Here is a 425-nt window from a genome sequence, read left to right as displayed (position 1 = left end):
AGAGAGAGAGAGAGAGAGAATCTGAAATATGATAGATCAAAGAAAGAGAGAGAATATATTTTTGGTTGAGGTAGTGGCAGTTTTGTAGATATTTCAGAAAACATTAGTTTTTTGGGTATTTTACGTAAAAAATTGCTGACATGGTATGATACTATGAACTGTGGATCTAGGCTTATATTCTTGTTTGTTTAAATTTGTTGAAATGTGGTTTTTCTGTTTTATGCAACTGTTTAGGGTAATGGGATGTCATTTCCTAATTTTACTATACTCATCTTATTTGACGATATTTTTTGAAATTTGCTTTTATTTATTGGAATCAAAACGTGTACTATAGTGGTATAACTTGTTTCGTATGTTATGTGGAAGTGTACATATGTGTGAACCAACTATACAAAGAAAGCTAAATTTTTAAAATTCTTGTGAAA

This window comes from Fragaria vesca, linkage group LG6, assembly GCF_000184155.1.
Source record: "Fragaria vesca subsp. vesca linkage group LG6, FraVesHawaii_1.0, whole genome shotgun sequence".
Lineage (NCBI taxonomy): Eukaryota > Viridiplantae > Streptophyta > Magnoliopsida > Rosales > Rosaceae > Fragaria > Fragaria vesca.
Note: the sequence above shows the minus strand (reverse complement) of the source record.